The sequence below is a fragment of the Thalassophryne amazonica genome, chromosome 11, assembly GCF_902500255.1.
Source record: "Thalassophryne amazonica chromosome 11, fThaAma1.1, whole genome shotgun sequence".
NCBI classification, from domain to species: domain Eukaryota; kingdom Metazoa; phylum Chordata; class Actinopteri; order Batrachoidiformes; family Batrachoididae; genus Thalassophryne; species Thalassophryne amazonica.
This window is the reverse complement of record NC_047113.1, coordinates 82,342,704-82,361,933: the sequence shown is the minus strand read 5'-3', so window position 1 is coordinate 82,361,933 and position 19,230 is coordinate 82,342,704.

The window sequence follows — 19,230 nt, the reverse complement described above, 5'->3', positions numbered from 1 at the left end:
CTTTAAAAGCGTTGGGAAAAAAAATAGCCATCAGAAAAGGAGAGTCGCTTTTCTGTAAATTCGCTGTTATTTTGAAAAGTTCAGCTTGGAAGTTCTCTTAAAACTTCGAAAGACTTGACGCACCTTACAAGCGTCAGGCTACTACTTTGTTAAATTATCAGAGAGTAGCAGCGAATGAATGGAGCCACATGGTAGCTTTAGCTTAGCTTAGCTTGGGGCCTTGTTGACCCAAAAATAAAATTAAGCTTTTAACAAACTAAGAGAGAAAGAGTGGCAAAAGGGTAATAAGAGCAAAGAGGCAGCAGAAACTCTGTTGTAATTTTTAAAGGGGACTGATGTCACCAAACCCCGCCCATTTAGGGTGTGTAATTTCACAGAAAACTTAATGTCAGAGGGGCAGACAAAAACGATTCAACTATTTAAACACATTAACTATTTTGGTCTCCTAGTTGTTCTAAGACATTTTGGGATGAATACACATTATTAATAGACCCTTAAACACATCATTTGGATAAACAGAATACTTCAACATCAACATATTGATAATGCAGAAAGATCACACTTAACACACATCAGTTACAAGGAACACATGTCAACAAAATGGAATGATTATATACAAAACATTTTGTTTGATTAATCAGTACAAACAACATTAGAAGTTTTCTTTTATTTAGACCTAAAGATAAAAGCTGATTGTCAAGACTCAGAGTTTATGGCTATGTGTTATCATGGGGGAAGGTCCTCTGGCAGTTTGGAGAGATTCTGGCCTTGGCGTGAAGTCATAAAATTTGGGTTCTCCTGGCCTGGAGAAGCTCAGATTCTGATGTGAAGCCATTATAATGTCATGTAATTCATAGTGACTGAAATGTAACCGTTAAAAAGGCAAGGGCTCCCTTTGAAGAACTTTCTGAAGAAAATTCTGTTTTGCTGTGAAGCACAGTGTTGGCCCATGGGAGATGTCTCAGGCCTATCTCCAGACGGCACAGGAATTTCTCGACTGGGGGTGGAAACACAGTCTCTGTCTCTTCAGTTCCAAACCTCAGGTTTTTGTTGAGACAGCATTGATGTATTTATTTAATTAGGGCGAATCAAGGCCATGGGCTACACCTACCTGCTCCAGGAAAACCCTATGTGGAGTCCACCATCACAGTAAACAATAGTGTGGTAAGCAAGTTCACGTACCTCAGTAGCATTCGTAACCAGAATGCCAATATTGATGATGAAGTAAATGCCAAGATTGCTAAGGCAAATGCCACATTTGGTAGACTTCATTCTAGTGTCTGGAATAGAAGTGGGATCAGACTGGAGAAAACATAAGGTCTACAAAGCCACTGTACTTCTGATGCTCCTGTATGCATGTGAGACGTGGACAGTGTACAGATGCCATGGAAAGAGACTCAATCACTTCCACACAACCCACCTTAGGAAGTTGCTCAACATCAAATGGCAAGACAGAATAACAGACACAGAGGTACTGACCCATGCAGGTATGCCGAGTATTCATACCATCTTGGTGCAGTCTCAGCTCAGAGGACATTTAGTTTGGATGCCAGACCATCGATTGCCCAAGAAACTGTTCTATGGTGAACTTGAACATGGTACACAATCACGCGGTGGCCAGAAAAAGTGGTATAAGGACTCTTTAAAGGCATCTTTGAAGGCTTTTGACATAAAGACTGACACGTGAGAATTATCAGCTAGCAATCAACCACAGTGGTGACACAAAATCAGAGCAGGTGCGATTGCCTATGAGGATGCGCGCAAAGTTGCTGCCCAGCAGAAAAGGCTGGTAAGGAAGGAACGTGCATTCAACCCCCCACAGAACACCACTCTGACCCCATGTCCACACTGTGGCTGACAGTTCAGTGCCAGAATAGGCCTGTACAGCCACTTGCGGACACATGCGACAAAACCCACTCAACCTGATGGATGTCAAGTAGCGGTCCTCATCAGACTGATTGACGAAGATATATTTACATATATACAAACACTAATATATGATAGAGAAGCAGATAGTGGCAGTAAAGCCAACTATTTTAGTAATTTGAAGAGACAATATATGATTAGGCTATTATACAAATTATGAATGTTTATGAGTTCAATGGTATTCGCCTCATTGAATGGTATGTTCCAGCTTTCACCTCATGAAATATTCGTACCATTGAAAGAATGTGAAAACATTCATTATTTGTTTTATATAATGACTAAAATAGATCCTTGTCATTTGATATTTTATTAATTTATAAACAACAGAAAAGGGACTTACATTTTAGTGCTGCTAAAGTCCAGATTGTAACGTGTAGTCCAGTGATGCTGTGCACTGACTTCGGACTTCCATAAAAAAAAAAAAAGACTGTGTAGTTCCTCAGTCCAGCCAAAAATCACATGGCGTTTCATCTGAACAGCTCTTCATGCATCCAGATGGCTTACAGCAGAGTAAATTTTGTGTGTGTATGTTATAAGAATTAGCAGCGCCAGTTAGCGCAATCAAATCATCGTGTCGTTGTCCCCCGCACACACACACACACACACACGCAACCAGGTTGGTTGACTGTGTATGTCCTCAGTGCAGCAAAAAATAAATAAATAAATAAATAAATCATGTCAGAAAAGAGTCCAGTTTTTAATTCTTTCTTCCTGCTAACAGCCTCCAGACAGCACACTGGATTTGTTTTGTATGTGTGTGTTACAAGAATTAGCAGCGTCAGTTACGTAGGTCAATCAGATCATGTCTCAGTAGTCGTTGTCCCCCGCGCGCATGCATACACGCAACCTGGTCGGCACTTGTGCATGCGTGTACTACCAAAAAAGACTGTGTACATCCTCAGTGCAGTGAAAAAAAAAATCACATCAGAAATGAGTCCAGCTTTTCATTCCAACTTCCTGCCAACAGCCTCCAGACAGCACAGTGGATTTGTTTTGTGTGTGCATGCACACGCATGTGCGTGCATGCACGAGGACGTGCGCGTGCGATCATGTGTGTATGTACATGTGCGTGCACAAGCACAGGTGCACGCGTGGGTGTGTGTGCAGAGTGCAATGGTACCAAACATATGGAGCCAAATTTGCACTCTAAATGGAACCAAGCTGCACTCTAAATGCAATGCAACACAAATGGGATGAATTAATCCATGTCATGTGACATGCAAAGCACTAATCAAATGACAAGGATGCACTCAGCTGTTTTATATATATATATATAAACCACATACTGACTACATTATGTTTCCATATTAAAACACAATAATAGATATGTTTTATATATATATATAGCCTAACCTGTGACTCGGCGGCGGTCGTCAGCTGGATCTGCGACTCGCCGGAGCCTATCAGCCGGGCCTGCTGCAGCAGCAGAGACTGCCATTATATCAGCAGTCAGTTGTCTCTGCGGGGAAGCTGGGACGTTTCAGGACAAGCTAAAAGCTAAGTTATGCTAAGCTAACTGAGCTAGCTGTGCTCACCTTGGCTGACTATTGTTGAGATTTTTATTTTCTTTTATTTTCTTTTATTAGTATTTTTATTAATTTTAGGAGTGGGTTAACTTCTGGGGGTTTTGGTGGGTTTTTTTATGAAACTTTTATATGATGCTGGCAGAGAGGGTGGCTCTCTTGGAGAGCCGTGTTCGTAAGTTGGAACAGCTCCTTAGCCTTGTGGAGATTGATGTTATGGCATTGTCTATGCTGAGCCAGCTGTTATGCTTATTGGCATTAGTAAAAAGGTCCGGGCTGGGGAGGATGGTTTTGAGACTGTGGTCGGGTGGAGGAAGTCATGTGGGTGCCCGGTTGTGGCACCAAGATTATATGTGCCTGTGCTAACTATGAATCGATTTTTTCCTCTGTTAGTCTTTTGAGCCCACGGACCTCCACTCCTGTCTACAGGCCGAAATGTCAGGTGTTAGTGATAGGGAATTCCATTACCCGCAAGGTTGAGTTGCAGATGCCGGCTGATGTTTAATGTATTCCTGGAGCGAGAGCTCCTGACATTGCCTCCCACCTCAGGGTACTGACACTGCAAAAGGGTAAACAGACTAAGAAACATGACATGAAATACAGTCATATAGTTATTCATGTTGGTGCAAATGGTGTTAAGATGAAGCACTCAGAAGGCACAAAAATGAATATAGAGAGGACTTGTGACCTTGCTAGAAGGTCATGTTGGCATCAATTAATAGTCTCTGGTCCTCTCCCCTCCTGGGGTGGCAATGAGGTTTTTAGCAGGCTGCTATTGTTAAATAGGTGACTGGCACAGTTTTTTACACAACATGGTTTTTGTTTTGTCGATAATTGGCCTTCGTTCTGGGGCCAGTGTGATTTTCTGATGCCGGATGGCTTTCAGCCTACTAGGGAAGGCACTGTCATTCTGTCCGCGAATATAGATAGGGCTCTGCAGGGAGGGTAACACTAGGAGTATACAGCAGGTCGCAGAGCAGGGGATGAATGTGAGTGTGGGAACCACTAGTTTAGCGGCCTTGCCTTTCCAAAGTGCAGTCGCCTTGGTTCAATGGTTACTTGAGGGACCTCGGGCAGAAGGCTAGAAGTTTGGAACGGAGGTGGCGTAACTCTAAATTAGAGGTGTTCCACCTTGCATGGCATGATGCAGTCTTAGAGTATAAGCATGCCCTATGGACTACAAAGCGGGCCTACTAATCGGATTTGATCAATAAAAACAAGCACAACTCAAAATTTTTGTTTGACACGGTAGCATTTCTTATCCATGGACAGCCACCTGTTAGTCATTCTCCATTTGTAGCTCAGGACTTCTTGGATTACTTTGAGAAGAAAACAGAAGACATTAGATTGAGCATATCTCAGCATCCCTTTGCGTAATCATTGCACCCTGTTATGTAGGTGGGTGTTATCAATGAGGTGACACCTAGATTTAAAGAATTTTATACAATTTCACTAGATGCGCTGGTGAAGCTCATGATGTCTACAAAAAGCATAACCTGCTTATTTGATCCTATACCAACAAAGTTGTTTAAGGACTTATGGCCCGTCCTTGAGCCAACTGTGCTGGAAATTGTTAATCTTTCATTAACCTCTGGTTCTGTTCCTTGGTGTTTTAAATCTGCAGTGATTAAACCATTGCTTAAGAAATCTAGTCTTGACCCTGGTGTATTGAATAATTATAGGCCGATATCAAATCTGTCATTCTGCTCTAACATTTTGGAAAAAGTGGTTTCACGGCAGCTTGTGGACCATCTTACTGAGAATGATCTTTTTGAGCCACTGCAGTCTGCTTTTAGAAAACATCACTCCACAGAGACAGTGCTTTTGGAGTGGTGAATGATTTTCTGTGTGCAATGGATTCGGACATCACAATGGTTTTGGTTCTTTTGGATCTTAGTGTTGCGTTTGATACTGTGGATCATTGTGTTTTACTTGATAGGCTGGAAAATGACTTTGGGATTAATGGAAGTATCCTTGCTTGGCTGACGTCTTACTTATCCAGTCGTTCTCATTGTATTGTGTATAATAACACTACCTCTGGCCTTGGTGAAATGAAATCTGGGGTTCCACAGGGGTCTGTGTTAGGCCCCTTGCTTTTCTCACTTTATATAGCGCCCCTTGGCCATATTCCGCAGCATGATGGCATTGCCTTTCATTGCTATGCTGATGATACTCAGTTGTACATGCTGATAACTGCTGGTAATCTTACCCATATCAAATCCTTAGAAGATTGCCTTGTATCTGTGAAAAGTTGGTTGTCTGGTAACTTCCTACTCTTAAATTCTGATAAGACTGAAATGATGGTTCTTGGTCCAGCCAGACATTGGCATCATTTTGACCAGCTGGTACTTAGTTTGGGTTTGTGTGTTATACATCATACAGACAAGGTGAGGAATCTTGGGGTACTTTTTTATCCTACGTTGTCCTTTGACCTCCACTTTAGAGATATTACGAGGACTGCCTTCTTCCATCTGCGAAACATAGCGAGGATTCGTCCCACCCTGGCTATGGCTGATGCTTTGACTTTAATACATGCATTTATCTCTACCAGACTGGATTATTGTAATGCTTTATTTTCTGGTCCGCCGCAGTCCAGCATTAGTGGTCTTCAGTTAGTGCAGAATGCTGCTGGCAGACTTTTGACACAAAGCAGGAAGTTTGACCACTTTCCAGATTCTGCCAGATCGGATTTTAAAGTCCTGTTGCTGGTCTATAAAATTGTTCACGGACAGGCTCCTTCCTACCTGGTGGACTTGGTCAAACATACCAGCACAGCCCTTGCGTTTTCAGGGCACAGGGATTCTGTGTGTTCTGAGGGTGAATAAGAAGTCTGTAGGGTATAGAGCCTTCTCCTACCGTGACCCTACTCTTTGGAACAATCTACCTGCAGCTATAAGGCAGTCCGACAAAGCTTCAACAAAGCTTTCACGTTGGAAATGATCTGGTTGTTCCAGCGGGGTGTCATCTTGTTGATGGGGGCTGGGAGTGCGCCGCGCTCTCAGGAGTTGTGGGCAGTCCTTAAAGTGGCAGTAACACTCCGTAATCTGTTTAATCCCCATAAAATCGTCCCTGAAAGCCATATTAATTTTTCGAACGGTGTCCACCTGGAGGTCTCTCACAGTTTCTGGAAAAAAATTGATGCAGCAAAGCTCCATAGTTCAGACATTTATTCGCAATAAAAAATAGACAAGAGGGGTGGACCACACCTCACTCAAAGCCTGCTCACAGGCGAATGACGCAACCGACAGGCATGAAAAAATTCACGCATGCGCACAAGGGTTCAAGCTTGTCTGACGCAATCACACGTGATTCAAATCCATATGGTTTTTTAAAAAAAATAATAAGGTCGGATACTTTTCTAACAGACCTCGTAGATAATAGATTAACAATATACATCAGAGAAAAGCATAATATATGAATTATATATAGAGTATCAATATCATTCATACATAAATATAAAAAGTTATATATCAGAAAATGATAATATATGAATCACATAGTGTATCAATATACTTCATATCAGGACAGAGAGAGAAAGGCTGTACAAAGCAGAGAGAGAATTAAATGTAAATTGTCAAATTAACACAAGAACATGACGTCCCACCCCAAACCATATTTACACATGTACAAACTTGCTGATGAAAGTTTTCCAGCTAAAAGCCCTGTCAGAGGTCTGTAAACACACAAAGCTCTCTGCAGCTCTCAGCAACCTCTTATAATACTACTACTAATAATACATTATATTTATATAGCGCTTTACACAGTGCTCAAAGCAGTGGTGGGCACACTTCCGATAATCCGATAACAGATAATTATCAAAGATAATGTTTTCGTTATCGCATTATCTTTTTAGATAACTTTAAAAACCATTGTCAGACTAATTATCTTCCGATGAATTGTTCTCCAATAACACAGTAAACCCAGCTAAACAACAACATTTTTAAAATTTAAAATCAGTTGAGATCTACCTGTTAAACGTTTCCTCATAGATGTATATAGTCCTACTCTCTACAAACAGTAGAGAGATACTTCCAGAAAAAAACACTCTACCTCTGCAGGCAAAAGAAAACTAACCACCAAAAAAAACATTTCCTTTAACACCATACTGATACATTTTTAACTTATGGTTCAAATTTTAACCAAACTAATTTTGGACAAGTTATTTAAAATGACTGTCATGTCTGAAGTTTTATAAAGTGAAAATATCAGATATATGTTTTAGTTTTAAAATAATGTGCTAATTTTTAAGGTTTTGTGAGCACATGCTGAGCCCAGCAGTGCATTATGGGTAGGACAGGGTGTTCACGACAGGACAAATGCATTTCAGACACTCTGTTCAGGCTCCACAGACAGCAGCATTAAACTCTAGTGCCTAAAACTCTCGTGAATATATTCTCTGGGTTTATAGACGTTGTATTTGCGTTTGTTAAATTCCATGCATCTTAAATGTAGCAGACGGGTTATCTGGGATTTTGTTTTGGAAAGATTTCAAGGCCTCTACTGCCATCTACTGGCCAGTGTTTTTTTTTTTTTTTTTTTTTTTTACAAATTAAGTTTAAAAACAAAACAACAACAACAACAACAAAAACATTACAAGACAGCTCTGCGGTGTTTCCATAAGCACAGTGCGAGCGGTTGGACACTTGTAGCTCGCAGCAGCAGGATACCCTCACGACGGCCGACCAGAATAATATCAAACAGGTTTGATTTTCATTCAACCATACGATCGGCGATCAGGAGGTGGTCATCAGATGTTAAACGCAGCTTGTTACTCCATGTACACTACACGATGCAGGACGCGCGATTAACCTGAAACTCGGTCCAAAAAATTCTCTTGCACAGTGTAAAGCCAACATTTAAGTGTCAACAATATTGAGTGCACGTTTTACAACATCATAAAACGTGCACACATTCTCTCCACATGTAAAACATTTTGCGATGACACTTCCAGGGCTCCGTTAAAAAAAAGCCTGTTTTTACAAATAAAAAATGGAATATTTTACAAAAGCACATTTATCTCAATTATCTGTAAACACCAATACACGACACACATCACATTAACGTGTTGGTTTACATAATGAATGATTGAACCAATCAGTGTTTAGCAGAGGCACATTTTACCCAGAATCCTTTGCGATCTGTCTGTCTGAATTAGTGCATTATTCAACATTAAAAGATATATGTTATATTTTAACTTTGTACAAATGACAGAATTTACATTAATGGAGTTATTCTGTCAGTATTCACACAAAACCATAAGTCAGGATACCTTTATTTTTCAAGACCTCTGCCTGACCAGAGCTTTGTGACTGCTGTCAGGGTGCTTCAGTGTTGTAGCTGTGTATCTTCCAGCAGCAAGCAACATGTTCAAACATAGAAATACTGACTCGTTTGAGTCTTTTGTCACTTCCAAAAGCGATCATGGTGTTAAAACTCAAATTCAGCTTGTTAGTAGTTGCAAATGTACCGGAGACAACATTGGAATTTATCAGTTATCTGTAACTTCTGATACATTTTTGGGTGGTTTATCTTTATCAAAGATAACTTTTCAGTTATCTGTTAATTTTTTGGTTATCTGTGCCCATCACTGGCTAAAGACACTTTACTTTAGAAAATAACAAAGAACAAAGCAATTTTAATATAGAATAATAATAATAATAATAAAATAATAAATAAAAAAAATAAATAATAAAATAATAAATAATTATATATATATATATATATATATATATATATATATATATATATATATATATATATATAAAATAAAATAAACAAGAATCTAAAATCGAACCTTCAGTGTGCCCTGTGAGAGAATCACAACAATGACCGGTCCAAGATGGCGGCCGTATTTCTCATGGCCCAGCAGCCAATGCGCCATCTAACCTTTATAATGTCTACGCTTCCAGGTGTGTGTAGCCTAAACAGCTTCTGTCACGTTTGAACATCTTTAAACGAGTAATCCTTATGACTACAGCTTGAAACTTGTTTGATTGTCCTCCATCAGGTTAAAAATTTGAAGCGGAAGCAAGTTTGTTGCAGTTTTATTCAAAGTTGAACACCTCAATCATATCTGACTGGGGGGGAGCAGCTCCTTAATTTTCATTTTCAGGTGGGTTGCCATGTCTGCACTATATAAGCCGGCCAGTTCGGAAGCAAGCATGATCAAGCCATTTCATCCAATTTTTGCACTTTTTTTGATCATGGTCGATCTTAGTAGAATGGAACCCTGTGGAATACAGGTGTAAGATCCTGGCTTTCTAGGACACGGCCATCAGGGGTGTGTCTGCATGTGGTGCAAGGACTCGATTATTTCAGCAGTCTCTGGGTCCTCAGCCTTGGAGATCGGAACATGCCTGGGAAGAGCTTATGGAGTCCCGAGACAGAGATGTTTGGGGACATGAATATCTTTGTAGGAAGATGAAGGTTAAAGTCTTTAGTGTCTTTGTGCTTCATGTCTTTGTGCTTGGTTGTGAGGCTTGGATGCTAACCACTGACCTAAGTTGATGACTGGCTGTCTTTGGTGGTAAGTATCTTTGAGAAATGCCGTTGGGTACCACTGGAATGACATGTGAAACTAATGGCTACTTAGGAAGATGAGGCATACAAGTTGCATTGTTTGGCAATGTTAGGTGTTTTGGCCATCATGGCTACTTTTAAGAAGTGCGAATGGCCCAATTGTGTGACTGCATGGTTGCCGTCATGGACTCAAGATGGTTCTGTAGAGTGGTGGATGTGGTGACCTGAGCTCAAGACAGCAAATGATCCTGCGTTCCACTGAGCTGTCAGTTGATGTCACTTGTCAACTCCTGCAGTCAGTTGTCCAGTGACTTTTAGAACGTGCGCGCGTGCGCACACACACATACACACACACACCACTGAGTACAAAAAAAGCAGACATGAGAACAGTTTCTTCCCACAGCCTGTCACCCTGATGAACAACGTATCACAAAGCCCACCTACATATTGCACCACAGATATTTATACTTCCTTTAACATCTATTGGAGAAACATTTGTAGCACAGCTGTCCTGCACACAGACATGACAAGCGCACACCTCACATTTTATTCTTGTACATCTCAACGTAGTCTCATGGCATGTTGTGATTCAGCAGCACGAAATATACATTAATCTATTGGCTCGTGATATTGTCATGAAAAGCACCTTATTTTTGTCACAGCAGCACAAATTTATTCTAATTCATTCCATGATGGCTGTACGAAATTAAAAGTGAAGCGGGGGGGTCAGGGTGGTTATGGTTAGGGTTGGGGGTAGGAGTAGGAGTAGTGTCAGTAATAGTGAGTTAAAAAAAGCACAAAAAAAAAATACATGAGACAGGGCTGGGCTGTTGCACAACATCCTACTTCACGCTCTAATTAAGTACTACCGTACTTATACTAAACTGGAGTCAGATTCCTTGTATGTGCATGCATAGTTGGCCAGTAAAGCTGATTCTGTTTCACATAATTCACCCATTTTGGACAATTTTTTTTCTCAAATTAAAGTTAAGAGTCTGGACTATGAACTCATTTTAGCAGTTTTCAGTGATAATGTACTATGAAATTACAAAAAAACAAAACAAAAAAAATGCAGGTTATTAGTGTCCAAATACGTCTGGACCTGACTGTACGTGTGCATAAAGAAAGATCAGGATGAGTGCCTACTGTTGTGCAGAAAAGCCTGAAAGGCCGACGAGTTGCTGAACACTTGTCAACATGCTCTTTGACTAGTCGCTTTCATCGCTTCTTTCACTTCCTGCCAAATAAACAGTTTCCCTACAAATTGCTCTGAATAATCAAACGTGTCTGAGCGCAGAGGAGGAGAAAAACGAGCGGTCCACAGGCCTTATCTGGAGTTGACCGATGTTCATGGCCGTGCTAATCTCCCCTCGCTCTCCTATTGTACATACAGTCAAACTGCTGACACGTGTGGTGGTAGTGCGGCGGCGGCCCGGCACTGCTTCCCCTCCTGTTTTGCCGTGTGTTGTTTCTCTTGCCATCTGTCCTCTTAACATTTCATGAGTAATGCTGCTGTAAAGGCTGAGAGGCAAAAAAAAAAAACAAAAGAAGTGCAGATAGCTGCTGGAAATCTATAATTCACACGGTTGCGATTTGTCCTGATGAGCCGCTGTGGCATGTTTGCTCCCCGCCTCCTTCCTCTCACAACTACAGAACAAACATGTTCTGAATGGGTCATTGTCGCTGCGTTCCGATTCATCCTTCGCTCCTTTTTGTTTAATGCAGCTGTTCCGGGTGACTTTTGGTGGGTCGACGACAGTAATTAAGCACCAATTAGCCCACCTTCACATCCGTATTAACGAGGCTCCACAGCCCGCACATGGGCCAACAGCCTATAATCACGCCGTGGCCCCTCGGCGGGATAATGGTACGGCCGTGAACTGCTACTTAGCCACTCGGCTCCAAGCTGTGTCAGATGAGCAGCGTGACTTCCAGCGCGGTGTTCGTACCTTCGGAGAGACACAAAGACAAAGAAAAGAAAATCTATTTTCTCAAACGCTGTGCTGGATGACAGACGGCGTCACATTTCAAACATTCATCTGATCAAAACTTTGTGAGCGGATGGACAAGTCATGTTGGAAACGTCATCATCCCAAAAATTGTTCGACTGTTTAATATTAAGGATTTACAGTGAAATCCAAGCCACCTGGCTGCCTTGCTCATGGGCCTGTCATGCAGCCGTAAATCAGCTCCTCTGTGAAGAGGTTCTTTGATCTGCTTCCTGTTGTGGCGCCACTTCTTTCCTCCGGTGGCCCGTAATTAGTGCTCTGAACATGTTCACTCTGAGACGATAGAAAACCAGCTCCTGCCTTCGAGGAAAAAGTGAGAGTTTCACGGGATGCATCCTTCTAAGTGTGCATGGGGTGGCACAGTGACTGAGATGTTAGTGCGCTTACTTTCAAAGCAAAATGTTCCAGGTTCAAGATTACCCGTTTCTCTATGCTATGTCATCTGGAGTTGAGTCAGTAAGGACATCTGGTGTAAAACGTGTGCCCAATCAACATGCAGATTCACATGAGATCTGCTACGTCAACCTCGAGTGAAAAAAGGGAGAAACTGAAAGAACCGTCTACGCTGTTAAGGCTGCTTCCTGAGGAGATCTGTCCTTCCAAGAGTGTGGAGACTGAAGTAGTCATTCTGTAATGAAACTGTCTAGCCCATGGAGAATTTTGCTTTTGCATTATTAGTATTTCTTGCTCCTACTCCCTGTCACCTAGTAATCTTGACAGTTGCACATGACAAGCTAGCTCAGTGGGCACAATCTGTAGTTTCGTAATCATTTTCAATACTCATACTGTACTTATAAACAGTATTTATTTCATATGTATACATATGGAGCCTGTCAGTTTTTTTTTATTTATCAACCATTTTGTCTTAAAAATAATGCAATGACTCACAGGATTGCTTGGGCTATGAAGGATACAACATTTTCATGGCAAAGAAGGCTGCAATCATCAGACGCATACCAAGGAGACTTTTAAATGAGACCGCCCTGTAACGCCACTATGATGCATGCGGCTGACAAATGCAGCCTTTGAAGGATGCAGCCCTGAATTAGGAACAGCCATAGGCTTCGAGGCCGTATGGCCCTGGATCTTATAACAGATTCTGTAGTGTGAAGTGGATTATAGTGTACGACTCCACCTGGACAGTATGCCACTCTGTCTCAGGTTATTTCTCCAGCCATGCTAAGTTACAGCTGATTGACTGTGAAGATGCAGATTAACTGCCTTGTCCAAGGACCAGGAATCAAACCATATTGGCAGCCCAACCCTTTTTCCCACTGAGCTACCTGCCATCATGAATTTGAAGACATAAAATAAAGGAATTATTATTTTGTTTCAGGAAAAAAGTGACACACAAAGTGATTCTTGGATCAGATATGTTTGTGACAAAAAACAAACAAATCAGCAACAACAAACAAGAGCAATCAGAGATTTCTGATGTCCGCCAATCCTGATTCAGATAACCTCTAAAATTCAGTGGAGTCTTCCATGGCTGAATATCTATCGGTGGTGCAAATTTGGTGAGAAGCTGTGAAGCAGTTTTGACATAATCCTTCAAAGCCAGTATAAAGTGAATCTCTATACAGGCTTAATATAGAATCTGGATCTGGATCACCTCCAAAATTGAATGGAATCTTCCTTGGCCTAATATCTATCTGTGGTGAAAATCTCATCAAAATCTATGCAGTAGTTTTGACGTAATATTGCTAACAGAATAAATAAATGCCAGTGATTTTATTACGTCATTGGCGGATGTAATAAATACAATTTAATTTGAGCTGAACATTATCAGCCAAGTTATTTATTCAAACCTGCGTCAGTGTGTTTGAATCAACTGTCTGTTTTCTGTTGATCGGGTTACAGGAGACCAGCATCACCTACGCTTCATTTGCTTGATGATTCTGGAGGGCATCACACAAACTGGCAACATATGATGAATATGAAAACACCCACGCTTACTGTGCGCTGTGGAAGCTCGCGCAGTGGCTGGATGAGGCGTGATTCCACCCACGATGACAGCAACTGTCAGACTTCCAAGCTTTCACACCTTTCATACATCAGACCAACTTCAACACATTTGCTTCCCCACTTGGCTTCTGATGGGTGGCATGTCTGCTTTTCATGTAGCAAACAGGATTCCTGAGTTTGAGTGTTTGACCCTCTAATTCTTACCATAACACCTGCCGAGGACGGTTTTAAAACATAAGTAGGAGCAAGCCATGAAAATCGAGAGTAAATGTCCAATTAAATTACTTAAACAGCATCAAATCACAACATGAGTCACTCCAAGGCAGTTCAGTGGAGTCGGGTCGAACCTTAACCACGGGTATAGGAAGAAACCTCAAGCAGACCAGACTCAGTGGGGTGGCCATACTAACAAGAACAAAATATATACTGTATTTTAAAAATAGCACAACAAAGGCTTGCCAAAAATGGAAACACAGAAATACTGCAGTTATGCAACTGTATATGTACATATTAGAATCTACTCTCTGCAACAATGATGGCTCAAAATACATCTGAACGGTGAAGAGAGAGTCTCAACAGTTGACATGGAATTGTGAAGTCAATGATCAATGACAGCTCAATTACTGCAGGGAACACTCACCAGCTTTCATCCACATCAAGTATTCATAATTCTTTGGCACATGACAGATTCCTGCAGTTCTACCAGAAAGACTCAGGAGGCAAGATGAAGTTAGTAATTTAAGTACAGCACAATAATGTAGTGATCACTGATAACTGATCAAACCCATGTCTGAGCCTTGCAGAACCAATTACCACCAACTCTTCTTTTCCAAATTCAAAAGTAATAAATTAGAGTAAATCAGTCTATTCACAGTCACCAGACAATCCACTAAAATCCAATTATGAGGGATCATTAGCACTGATCAGCAAACAAAAACAGGGTATCATCACCATAACAGTTACAGAAACTCCAGTGCAACACAATATCTGTCCTAACAAGGGACCCAATACAGAACTCTGAGGCACCCCATAATGCACTGGCACAAGCTGAGAAATAGTATGAAGTATTACAGTGTGGAAATAGGAGCTAATAACTCAACCATGCAATCTATGAAGTTACATTATACAAATACAGCTACTGACCAGTTCATTGAACACTTTCATCAATTCAATACATCGACATAGTGGTTTCTATGACTTTAAAATTGATTTTTGATTTGCATCAGTTACTTGTTACTCTAAGCTACATTTATTTATTTGACATTTCTGTGAAAGTCTTTGTAATCCAGAATTGATCTAACACCAGTGGTAGGCACAGCTAACCAAAACGTTAGCTTCAGTAACAGATAATCAGCTAACTGAAAAGTTATCTTTTATGAACCGACAAACCACCCAAAAAATTATCGGAATTGTAGCACCTTTAGCCCTAATTTTAGGTTAAAGAGACATCACATCACTCTCAGTTCAGGAGGAGTTACACCAGTAATTTACTCACAAAAAGGAGTGGGTGTTGGTTCAGTTTGAACAGGTGACACTTGAATACTAATACGAACAAATATAGCAATAACGATCACAACGTAGCTGTACTTTCATATAATTCAAATAAAAGGGAAAAAATAAAAAGGGCGCCACAAAATTAAAGAAACAAAAAGAGTTTGTTGAGTTGAGCTCTCTAACTCGTTGAAATTGTTCTGCAAAGGGATCCAAATATGTGCTCTGTATCAATGCACAGATGCTCATTTCATTCTCAGTCTCTACTTCTGTTACTACTACTACTACCCGGGTAGGTGAGAAGTATGTGTATCTTATCTGTTCCCAGAATGTGTGATTCGAATCTGGAGTATTCAAGGTAGGTTTTGCGGCTGGCCACACTGCATCTCCAACTCTCTTGCTCTCTCTCAGAATTGTTGGGCTGGGCTCGCCATCTGGATCATCTCTCTTCTTTCCTTTTCTTGACCGTAGGTCAGGCCCACATCACTAAAAAAAAAAACAACCTGCACAAGAAGTGCAAAGTTGTAAGGTTCTTGATCTGATTCCGTCTAAGTTTCTTATGAGATCTCATCATTTTCTCAGTTCTATGCATGAAATATATCATGCAACAAGGAAATACGAGGTTTGTTAGAAAGCTATCTGACCTTTTTATTTTTTTAAAAAACTATATGGATTTGAATCATGTGCGCTTGCATCAGAGGAAGGAAGCGGAGGAATTTGCGCGTCGGGACGGAGTGGCAATGGCTCACAACAAAAAGTACATCCGTGTTGGAAGTCTCACAGGACAAGTTGTGAAATGCCCAGCTGTTACACAATTTCTCGGATACTCACTCGACTGAAAAGCCACCGAAAGCCGTCTGAATCTTCCGAATGGTTTCCAACACGGACGTGCTTTTTGTTGTGCGCCATTGCGGCTCCGTCCCGACGCGCGAATTCCTCCACACGTCTTTCATTACAAAATCTCCTGTAATAGTGGAATGTGCCACAAAAGTGCTGATGTCCACCTCTTCCACAATTTCTCTGGTAGTCAGACGACGTCCCGGATCAACACAGCGTTCACTTTGGAAATGATCTGGTCGTTTCAGCCTGTCGATGGCCGCTTGGAGCGCGGCACACCCTCCGCCGCTGTGGACTGTCTTTAATCCGGTTGTAATGCTCCTTAATCTGTGTGACGCCCAGAGTATCCTCACTGAAAGCCGTCTGAATCTTCCGAATGGTTTCCACCTGGCTGTCTCTCACAGTTTCTGGAAAAATTTGATTCAGCGCTGCTCCAATCGCTCAGCCATTTCCCTGACAATGAAAATCTGACGAGGGGGGTGGACCAGTGCTTACTCAAAGCCTGCCCACAGGTGAATGACGCAACCGACAGGCGTGAAAAAACTCACGCATGCGCACGAAGGTTCAAGCTTGGCTGATGCAAGCGCACATAATTCAAATTCAAATCCATATAGTTTTTGAAAAAAATAAAAAGGTCGGATAGTTTTCTAACAGACCTCGTACATATACACAAATAAAATTAATTATCATGAATTAAAACATTTAGCTTTAAAGTGGATATGAAACTTAAAGACAACATAGTCTTATTACATGTAACAAAGGTTATATAATTCAGTCAACCTAAGCGTTTTGGGAAAATGGACGCGGTTCTCCCGTTATATACAACATTTGAACGTCCCGCCACTGAAAAACGTGCACGCCCCATGACCAGCTTCCTGCTAAGCACCAAACCCGAAATACATCACTGCCTGTGGACCGTATCGACTTGCGCGCTTGGCAGCCGTTGTTTACACTTTTTTAGCGGCAGAAACTTTGATTAAACACAGCTCTCAGGGACTTGTTTGTCGATATGCCTGACCAGTGTGTCGCAGCATATTGCACAAACACAAGGGCGAAAGGTTTTAGCTTTTTCAAGTCAAGGCAGATTGATCAAAAGCTGCGGTGTTGTGCGATGCACAAAATGTCAGTCTGCCGCTCCCTCCGCTCGCACACTCGCATTTGCTCCTGACAGCAGACACTTTCCTCTACCAATCTCCATGTTCTCACCGCTCACAGGAACACCTAAAATGTCAACCCCAAATAATATGTTTGCAATAATCTTGAAATGGTCAAGGAACTTGTAAAAATATCAGTGCAATATGTAGTAAACAGCGGCGGCATGTTCACTGTTGTTTTCAGCGATCTTTTTCAAAACTTTTGCCATTTATTTCCTATTCTTTCGTGAAAATAACGTAACTAAACATGGATTAATGCAATGCCAGGCACTCAAAAACGGCAAAAACCCAAAGGTAATGACGGTGGTCTGCAAGTAGTAGCTACACTATCGCGGGTCCATAAAAATAACAAAGGCAGTAAACAGATGCTAGAATTGAAAATGCTATAATTATAGTGTTATAAACAGCAGCAACAAAAATCAAAGCCTCCCTTACCATTCCGTATTCTGCAGCCTTTCAAAATCCATTGGAATTGGCATATCTCTTGCCTCTGCTTCGGCTCCGCCATAAGCACCGTCGGCATTATTTTCTCTGCCAGAATGCTCCTGGTTTGAATGTTTGTCCGAAAGATACGGCTCCAATCTGTAGGGTCTAATCACTGCTGCAACATCCTCAGGATCCGAGTCAGTCTCGATTTCCTTACAGAAATAATCCACACTTGAAGAGGAGACAGAAACGTTCTCGATCTCCTCACTGTCCATGCTGAGGTCTATCTGTTCCTGTTGTCAATCTAACAGTCCACGCTGTGACATCACGGCATCATCTGACCGCTGATGGAATGCTGCCAGCACGCTTTCCAAGAAACACACTTTGAGAAGCTGTACAAACTTTATTTCTCAGTGATAATGATTAAAACCACTTTCAACTTACTATACTGTATGTATATTTTTGATATTTATATCAGTTTTACCTAACTGCTTACTTAGGTGTCATATCCACTTTAACCATAAATGTAATCAGTTGATAATGAATTACCATATACAGCAATACTATTTCTTTTTCCAACAGACACATAATTTATGCATCCCTTTTTAATCTCTAATTGATATAACCAATTTTTAGCTATTTTAATCCATTTTTAACATTTAACTTTTTAACATAAAATAAATTCCAACTTATACAAAATAGCACAATTTTGTGATCAAAGAATCACATATACCACCCCATAATGGCACTGTTAACATTACAGTGGCTAATGACACAAATAATGTGACACCATGTGAAACCTTAGCTTTAGCTTAGTGATTAGCCTGAGCTACGCTTAACCAACATTAAAACAATTATCAACTTGGCGAACAGTTAACACCGTGTGGTCGCACTTAGCATTAGCATGTAAGCTAGCAATTTTTTTCAGAGCAATAAACAATATAAGTGCATGAACGTCATGGAAAGACGCTGGAATACATCTTACTGCATCTATTAAACAACGTGGATTAACTTAAACCAAGTTAAAAGCACAATATATGTATTTTTCCAAACAGCTAGCAACTAGCTGGCTAACTCACCGGAGTTTCATCAAGCACAAACTCATAAATGTGGTTGGGTTATCCTCCTCGGCTCACAGCCGGTTGAAATGAACCCAGGGTCTGTCTGCTACAGTCTGCTTCTGGATGTCTACCATCTCCCTCGGGTCTGCTGTTGTCTGCTTTGTGTCTGAGAGGAAACTGAGTCTCATACAGGTGCGGACTTCACGTGATACCCGATTTAAGTGCTTGGGGCACTGCCACCTACTGGAGGTGCACTGAAAGTATCTAAATTACATAAATAAGGTTAGTGACGTGATTTTTCATGCAGGTTACAGAAGCT